This window comes from Rattus rattus, chromosome 11, assembly GCF_011064425.1.
Source record: "Rattus rattus isolate New Zealand chromosome 11, Rrattus_CSIRO_v1, whole genome shotgun sequence".
NCBI lineage: Eukaryota > Metazoa > Chordata > Mammalia > Rodentia > Muridae > Rattus > Rattus rattus.
The window spans coordinates 7,025,042-7,033,855 of NC_046164.1; the positions used below are offsets into that span (position 1 = coordinate 7,025,042).

At 41.3% G+C, this 8,814-nt stretch overlaps 1 pseudogene; it reads right to left on the bottom strand.

Annotated features, from left to right (window-relative positions):
* Nucleotides 1-7,458: 7,458 nt before the first annotated feature.
* On the bottom strand, nt 7,459-8,018 carry LOC116912658 (annotated as a pseudogene).
* Between the last annotated feature and the right edge of the window lie 796 nt (nt 8,019-8,814).

An 8,814-nucleotide genomic window follows, 5' to 3' on the forward strand; every position in this document is an offset into this window, starting at 1 on the left:
TTTTTGCACTTCTACTACCAAAAAAAAAAACATGAATAATAAATATTTGTTCTGACTGTGAAATGAATTTTCAATTGAAAGGATTCGGCTAGAATCAAGAAAATTATCATCTAAAACTCACAGAAGCGACTTTTTTTAAAATTGCAGAATAAAGTACCCCTATACTTTGAATTAGAGTTGAGTGTCTGACCAGGTTATAATAGGCTGCCTGTGCAGAGCCCTCTAGTCTCTGTGTCTGTGAAACACCGCTCGCTTTGCCACACATCTACCAGAAAGTCAAAATATTAAGAATCCACTTATAAAAGGAGGTGACTCATCTGAAAATATTTGCATTACACTTCCCACTGAGCGGGAGCTCACGGAAGGACTCCAGTTGCTCGGAAATAGCAACTTTGGCAAAAGCCGAATCCGAACTCAAGGAGCGCTCAACCTCTGTGTGGCCACCTCTACCCAACTCTGCAAGTTCATTCAGAGCGACATCTCTGTGTCTTTGCTTTTGGAGAGGAGTAACACAAGGGAGGAGACCTCCCATTCATTTTTGTTTTCCAAATCATAATTCTGCCCTCTCATGTCTTAGGGAAATAATCAGTCTTTCCTTTGGGGTAATTCCTTTTTGCTTTAGTGATAGTTTTAACGGCTTAGATGTATCATAATGGAAATGTCTGAATCTGGACCAAATGACTTTTCCAAGTGTTTTCTGGGGAGCCAATACAGCCTCCACACCAGCCTCTGCCTCTTGATGGTAGGAGAAATCCGTGACATTCCCCAGATCCCCCACGGGGGCTATCTCCACAAGCACTGTTAGCTTTCTTCTTTAATAATTTATTTTTACAAGAAACAATGGCGATTTCATTCTTAATTTAAGCAGTGAAGTAAAGTGAAAGAAAGAGTTTGACTTGAGTCTTGCACAGAAAATTCTTGCAAATAGCATCACGTCTTTTTGCTGAACCAGGAAAATCTATGTAGAAGAAGAATGGGAAAATTGTTTTCCTAAGAAAAGGCAAAGGCTGCCAGAAGCCGTTGAGGAGGCTGGAACAGCACAGAGCCGTGAAGGCCCAATGTGTTGAGCCCAGAGACAATGGCAGTAATGTGTTGGCCCAAGCACAGCTTTTAAATGTGCTAAATATCGATAGATTAATAACTGAGACCACCTTAAAATCCTAGTGCACATGCGCATGCTGCCTCACATGTGGAAGTTAGAGAACAACTTGAAGAGTTAGTTGGTTCTTTCTTTCCACCTTCTAGTTTCCAGGGGACTTGTCTTCCCCATTGACTGGGAGTCAATAGTCCAGCAGCAGAGGTGCCTGATGTTGTTCAGAGATCCTGGGAATCAAAAGTATCCAAGAAATGATGGGTATCAAAGCTTTTTACAGAGGCAAAGGGGAAAGAAGAAGAAAGGAGACATCTTTAGAACTTCCCCACAAAGGACATCCTTTCCCACCCCCTAAAAAAGGTATTGAGGTGAATATGTACCTGGAGACGGAACTGATGCTACAGAAGGTTTACCATTCCCTTAGCTTCTGGTCCAAGGCCAGGCTGCAGGGCCCTAGTAGGAAGCAGAAAAAGATGAAATTCCTGCTGGGACAGGACCCGGTTCTGACAATGCCCAAAGGGAGCATGTTTGAGCGTGGAGTGCCTTCCTCCAGTGTGCGGAGGGAGGTACAGTCCTCTGGCTAAGTCTGAGCTGTTACAGAGGTTGGGATAGATGGCCTCAGCAGGGACAGCTGACGATTTTCTGCCTGCGGCATGGCTCCTTTGTCAAGGAGGACAGGAGTGAATGTAGAGATCTGGGAAATGATGGAGTTAGAGTCCTTACCCCTCCCGGGGCTGGGTAGAGGAGATCTGGGTGGTCCCTTTTCAGTGTTTAGCCTTAGAAATTCCGGAGATGAGCACTTGATTTGTGTTTGGTTGATTGATCGATTGTTTTGGTTTGGTTTGGTTGGTTTGGCTTTTGCTTCCTTCACATAGTATTTGGTAGACTTTTTACTATGTCTTCAGACTTCTTCTGGCTGTTAAGCACGTGCTTCTGAATTGGAGGTAGGAAGATAGAGAAGAGCAGAAGATAGGGTCCTCGGGTTGGGGATTTAGCTCAGTGGTAGAGCGCTTGCCTAGCAAACACAAGGCCCTGGGTTTGTTCCCCGGCTCCGAAAAAAAAAAAAAAAAAAGAAGATATCCTTGTTATTGCAGCAAGCAGGTCACCTGAAAGGGTTCTGAGCTGTGTTCTGGAATCTGTCTGTAAAGGAGACACAGAGCTGATATCCTTGTCATCTTCGATGGTACCTGGGACAAAGAAGACATAGTGCTCCCCACTGGCCTGGATGACTTGCTACCCAGATTTGTCACAAGTGGTTCTGCTCCAAGTTTGACCACTACACAGCTAGAAGCTTAGGAGAGCCTGTAACCTCAATGGCATTGCTCCAAACACCACACACATTCTATCATTTCTGTCTGGGACCTGCACTGCCTCCTGCAAAACATACTGTGTAAATGGCCACACCCTAGCTGCCTCGGCAACAGGCTCAATGCAGTTTTCTTTCAAGAGCGGCCCTTGAGCTTTGAACATCAAAGATAGAATTCTGTCAACTCAGCCAGCCTCCGTGAACGGACAGAGGGCCAGAGCATGAACCTATTGCGTCTTGATACATCTTCTTCCTCTTTGATCCAGTTCTGTTCACTGATAAGTGGTCTTCAATGAATATACGTTCACTACAAAACCACAGGCATCAGCATACTCTAATAACTTTCTGACCACCCCATTCTTCTTTTCCTAAATAAGTTGCTGCCATGTTTAAACAAGATTGAAGTTGCTAGCTTCCTCGCCCGCTTCACTCCGCTTGACTGCCTTGTTTCATTGTGTCTTGATTCATTCTTTCGATGACTGTCATCTGCTCTCGCTGGTTTGTGAATGACTGTACCTTTTGGGTAAATCTTTATAGTTTGTTCTCTCCTCACATTTCCCTCTGTGTGAAGTGTAAGGTGTACATCCTCTGGCACGCTGAGTCCACATCCCTTTCTTCAGTAGGACACATTTCTACCAAGGACCTGTTGGCTGTATTTGCCTTTCTTCTCTAAGGAAGCTTTGTCCAATCACACTAAGATATGTTTGTGTGTTTGCGACACGCCGTGATCTCACCAGTACATCTGTAGGTGTGACTTGGGTTTCACTGATTCAGCATGGTAGTCTCAGTGAGCGTTATCAAGACAATTACTCAAATACTGTTTTCCTTCTTTTGCCACCTCCTTTATTCTATTTCTTTCTTCCCTTCTAGGTAACTGTTAAGCATTCACACAGTGTCTTATGTCTTCCCATGCCTCTATGGGGTTGTGTTTCATTTACGTTCTCTTCCCTGTCAGCTCCTTGTTATTTTATTCAAATGTATTAATGCTCTTTTAGGTTGAGCCAAGTACACCATTTATGTACTTCGTCTGCTAAATAAATCATCACAACTACTGTGTCTTTTCAGTTCCAACATTTCTAGGTTGGATTTGCTCATATTTAGTTGTTATGGTTGCTATAGTATGGTTTTTATATATTCCCTTTCTGGCTTTATTAATAGCAGTCTTTCAATTACTCCTTCATGATATCGATCATACTTACATTTAAAAATACATCTTTACTTGCAGGCATATACAAAGAGCTCCCCATGTTTGGGAATGAATAACTCCCAAGAGCTATTAATTGGTCATAGAACTGCATAAGTGTAACCCACAAGCTAGGCTTCTGGATCGGCACCTATGTGACCCACAAGCTAGGCTTCTGGATCAGCAGCTGTGCGATCCACTAATGAGGTTTCTGGATTAGCAGCCGGGTAACCCACAAGCATCATTCTCTTTCATTGATCCAAGTTTTCCTTTCAAAGTATAGAATTCAGTAGATTTTAATATATTTATAGATATTTGAATCCATTCGCACTTCTAATTTATGGCTTTTTCATCATACAGTGTAATTTTCATCATATACATGTAATTATAAGTATCGAGCCTCATATACATTAACAGTCACACCTAATTACTTTCCTCACCCAGCTTCTGATAATTATTGTTTTTCTGTACCTAAAGTTTTTCCTTTTCTGGGCTATTTATACAAATAGAATCAAGTAATATGGGTTCTTCTCTCTGCCCTCTCTTGATTAGCATAACATTTTCAGTGGCTACTCATGTTTAGCAAAAATCTGTCTTTCATTTCTTTAATATTCCGTCATATGGACATGCCACATTTTGTTCATTCATCAGTTGCTGGACGTTTGGGCTGTTTCTATCTTTGGATCGTTATGGAATAATCTCACCATTTTAATATAAATACTACATTAGTTAATACCTGCTTTTATGTTCTGCTTTGTTTATTTAGTTGGTTGCTTGGTTGGTTAGTTCGTTGGTTTCCGTTTGGGCTTTGTCAGACAGTCTTATACAATCCATGCTGGGCAGGAACTCTGCATGTTGTGAAGGCTGGCCTCCCCTGTGGTCCTTCTACCTCAACCTCCCAAGATCTGGAGGTGCATTTCACCTGGCTTACAATTCCATTCATTCATTCATTCATTCATTCATTCATTCATTCATTCATTCATTCACTCATTCATTGTTTAAGTATCTTTTGATGGCGAGCCTTGAGTCACCATCTACTCTTACCTTGGGCATTCCTGTCAGCGGCCCCTCTGAAAAGCTAGAGGTTATCTTGGTTTTATAACTACATCATATGAACAAGACTGCACCAACCTTTGATGAACCTGACAGCACTCTCACCCAGCTCCACTACCACATGATAATATCTTGCCTTATAAATTTTAATGGACCTGGAGTTCATTAATTGTTACTTGCAGACTTTCTGATTAGCACAAAAGAAGCCATAACAATTTTATTGCTTTTATTAAGGTCAGGGGCTACCTAGTTAATCTATAAATCACAAAGCTTAGTATTAGATATAGATCTGTGAGTTTGTAAAGGCATTTCAGAAACATAAAACTCAATAATTAGGCTACATTTCCTTGGACTTATGTTACTAGACCCAGGACACCATTTTATGTGAAAGACTTTTATTTTTCCTGGAGGAGTTCTTAATATTACACAGTTATTATGGTCACAGTTTTGTCTTAAACATCTATGACCATGGTTTTGGGAAAATAATTATAGACTGAATTTTAGTAGTAACCTGATTAGTGCCATTATTCTGTTTTGATTCTTTTAACCATTAAAAAGATCAAAAGGGAACGCAAAAGAATAACAGTAAGAGGGAAAGGCAGAAGAAGGAGAAAGAGAGCGAGAAGAAGATCAACACAGTATTGCCTTCTCATGGCTCTCCAATAGTTTTATGGTGGAAACTTTCAAAGTGACACCACCTTCAGATCCCTGGGCCTTCTAAAGTAGACTACAGACACACATTTTCTTAGAGGTACATTTTGTTTGTGGGCATGTGAAACACTAGCCTGTGTCTATACCAGCCCTATTTCAAAAGAACCAAAGCTGATATTTAACTTTTAAAATGACCAACAATGATTGATTTCTAGAGCCCACAAGCTAGAGATCTGGATCAGCAACTGTGTGACCCTCGAAACAAAAGCTAACCTAGGTTAAACTTAACAGCTCCTCTTTCAGATATTAAAATATAATAAAGAACTGCATGAATTATACCTAAAAATCAAGCTTAAATATTGAACATAATCTATGCCATTTGGAAATCATTCTGGCTATCATTGGTAAAATATATTGATGGAATGTTTTTAAAATGCTACAGTATATTATCAATATGTATCAAGTACTCAATATATAAATTATGAAAATTTCAAGCCTCTATATGTAACTTATATACATAAATGTATATGACTATTATGTCATTTATAAATCTTGCAATGTGAAACAAATATTAACATTATTTGAGTTCCTCTAAAAATGGCTACAAATAGAACACAACAAGAGTGTCAGTAAAAGATCCCTTGTGATACAGGGTGATATTGTGAATTTTCCTCAAGCTTAAGAAGAATGGTATTGAGACATTTAAGTTGATCTATTGATTAAAGTAAATCAATCAAAGTCAACCAAATTCTGCCAACTAGGGCATAAATCCACATGCCTTCCATATTTTTCCACTTCAATAAAGTTCACCTGCATATGTAGCAGAGGATGGCCTTGTTGGGCACCAAGGGGAGAAGAAGCCCTTGGTCCTGCCAATGCTGGACTCCCAGTGTAGGGGAATGTCAGGGCGGGAAGGGGGGGATGGTTGGAGAGGGGAACACCCTCAAAGAAGAAGGGGAAGGAGGAATAGGATGGGGGCTTATGGACAGGAAACCGGGAAAGAGAATAACATTTGAAATGTAAATAAAAAAATCCAATAAAAAAAGTAAACAGAACGGAGGTTCACATGCTGGACCGCACTTTCCTTAGAAGTTTACTCCATCTTGAGCCATCTCAATTCGCCTAATTGGCAAATCCCTTCACCTATATATGCAAAGATTTGTCTTGATCACGTCAAGTAGACAAACAGTGCAAATCACCCCAGGTCTTTCCTTGTCAACTTGATATTCAAATAAGTCATTTTATTTTTTATTGGTTATTTATTTGCATTTCAAATATTACCCCTTCCCAGTAAAAAAAAAATAAAGTTCATAGAAAAAAAATCATCTGTTTCATTTTGTTACTCTCAAGTGCTGAACAGTTCTTTCTAGTTTCTAGTTCTTAAAATGATTTCCTTAATTGGCCATATTTTCAACCATCATTGACATCTGAATCCACAAAAAAATGGTTGGAAATGCCATATGCCTAAACCATTGTCTTCATTATTGATGATAAAATCGTTGTTAACCTTCAGTTGGAGCCTTATTCTGTGCGGCCTAGTTTTATGACAACTTGACATCGAAAAGAGTCATTGTGAGAGAGGGGACCCCAACTGAGAATATACCCTCATGAGATTGGCCCATGGACAAACCTATGGTTCTTTTCTTGATTGGTGATTGGTGTAGGAGGACACATTTCACTGTGGGCACTGCCAACACTGGGCTCTTGGCCCAGGAAGACTGAGCAAGCCATGAGGAGCAAACCAGTAAACAGAACTCCTCCAGGGCCTCTGTTTCAGTTCCGGCCTCCAAGTTCCTGCCTGAGATCCTGCCCTGATTACTAGACTACAAGCTATAAGATTAAGTAAACCATTTCTTCTCCACATTGCTTTTGGCCATGGTATTTTATCACAACAATAAGGACCCTAAATAAAACAGTATCTTAAATACAATCAGAGGTTCTAAGCAATGAATATGGCAATTTACCTGAATTTCACTATAGTCACCAGACTGAGATATCATTAGTTCTTTGATTCAAAAGCTTCCTCATTTTCTGTTTTTCTGACTGGAGCTCAGGAAAACCTTATTTTGGGGGCCCTATAGAATATAATATTCATATATTATACTTCCATTCACTCCTGTGTCTACCTTTTTTCTTTTTTCTTTTCTTTCTTTCTTTCTTTTTTTTTTTTTTTATGAATGAGGCAATTTATTAACCCAGCATCCTTTGTTCTAATGCTTCTTGTTGGCAGCTGCCCCCTGTCCTGCGATCCTGTCCAGATCTCTCTGTCTCTGAGGTGTTAGCTTGCGGCCCCCATCTTGGTCCTTTTCCACCATTTTCAGCCCCTCCAGGGGTTGGAGGACCCGGCGGGCCGCAGTCCTAGAGCCTCTGCTGAAGTGGCTGGGCCTGACACCGTTTCTCTGTGCGTAGATCTTGGTCATGGAACCAACCCTGCAGCACCACGGAGGTACAGGTGCCGTGCTGTGGAAGCAGCTCGTATGTAGAACCAGTTCTCCTCATATGGGGCAAGCTCTTTATGTTTGGCCAGCTTGACTGTGTCCACCCATTCGGGGACTTTCAGCTTCCCAGACTTCCCTGAGGAAGGCTGCCAGAGCTCTGACGAACTCCTGCTGGTACAGTAACTCCGTGCTGCCTCTGTGCTGCCAGCCAGGGGACAGGGAACGACGGGGTTTCCTGGGCGCACAAGTCGGGCGTCGAGTCTCGCCTGCCTTTTTTCTTCTATATAATTTCATATCAATACATCCAACACCAACCAAAGACACTACTAAATGTGGAGAGCAGAGGGATCCCTGAGTGGATTTCAGAATGACTGCGCGCTGCTGATGTGGGTGTGGTCACACCAAAGACCTTCCTAACTTCAGGCTTAGCAGGAATATATAGTGAAAGGTAGTTGCCCAGTGTGTGTGTTGACAGTGTGTGTAGAAAAAATATCCACTATAGCTTTCTCTCCCTGAATATTCATGACTTAAGGACCACTCCCCTGCAGAGACTGCTCTGACAGAGATGAACTAACCCTACATCTTTGATTCAACTGAATACATTTAAATTATGCCTTCTCCATCCACATGTAGTAACTTCACCGCTCTGCTTAGCTGTATCTGACAAACACACTGAGCTTCCAGGATGCTCCATTCAAAAGCCCAGAACTCGTAACGGCCTTTCTGTGTGTCCACGTGTCCGTTTGTCTTTTCTTCATTCTCTCAACATACCAGTGATCCATCCTTGGGGTCCATGAAGGATGCAGCCACTAAAACTACTAAAAATGTCTTTAACCCTTTCCCTGAGACCTACAGGTTTCTTGAGTCTTCTAGCTTCACATCCTCCTCGGCATGAGTTTTACCCAAGTATCTTAGGACCTCATAACACCCTTTTTCATTCACCATCCCTAAATAGTTTCTTTTTTGCTTCCCATCAGAAAGCTAAGTCCACATTATCTATGTTCTTTTGGATACCAGCTTTTGTTCTGTTGTAAGAAGGTAGACTATACTGCGTTAAAAAAGGACCGCATGGGGGATTTAGCTCAGTGGT